An 898-nucleotide genomic window follows, 5' to 3' on the forward strand; every position below is an offset into this window, starting at 1 on the left:
TTTACAAAAAAACCAGTCAAATGTAGTTTTGTGTGTGCGTGTGTGCTTTGCCATTATAATGAGTGTTTTTTTTGTTTGTTTGTTTTCAATCTGCAGATTAGTTTCTCAGGCAAATAACTTGTAAGCAGACATGACTGTCCTAAAAATTTTGCTCTCACACCCTCCATCCAACAACCTGCTCTCTACAAACGACTTTCCCTTTGCAATCTTTAGCATCCTCACCTGTCCTGTCTGTCATAACATCTTCAGATCTCTCATTCTATGCCGTAAACTGCAGACAGTCAGTACACATTGAGCGGGGAATATATAGTGTGTATCTTTCAAAGCCTGGTTTTACTTCATTCAACATTAAGTATTCTATATCTATCCACTTTGAGTTAAATGATAGGATCTTGGAATTTCTTATGACAGAGTAATAGAAAATAGTATATTTGTGCCACAGTTTTTCAACCCAGTCAACAGTTTTTGGACACTTAGGTTGGTTGCATGTTTTAGCTATTATGAATAATGCTGCAATAAACATGGATGTGCAAGTGTTTCTCAATGTTTTCCTATCCTTTGAGTAAATACAAAAGAGTGGGATTTCTGGGTCATATGGAAATTCTATTTGTAGGTTTTTGAGAAACCTCCATATTATTTTCCACAGAAGTTGAACTAATTTCTATTCCCATGAACAGTGTAAAAGGTTTCCCTTTATACTACAGCCTTGCCAGAACTTATCATTCTTTATATTTATATTTTTGATTCTAGCCATTCTAACTGGGATTAAACAGTATCTCATTGTTGGTTTTAATTTGTACTTCCCTTATGACAAGAGGTTTTGAACATTTTTTTTTCATATGCCTCTTGGCCATTGTAAGTCTTTTTTGGACATTTGTCTATTGAATTTATTTTCCCA

The sequence above is a fragment of the Tupaia chinensis genome, unplaced genomic scaffold (genome assembly GCF_000334495.1).
Source record: "Tupaia chinensis unplaced genomic scaffold, TupChi_1.0 Scaffold000702_1, whole genome shotgun sequence".
NCBI lineage: Eukaryota > Metazoa > Chordata > Mammalia > Scandentia > Tupaiidae > Tupaia > Tupaia belangeri.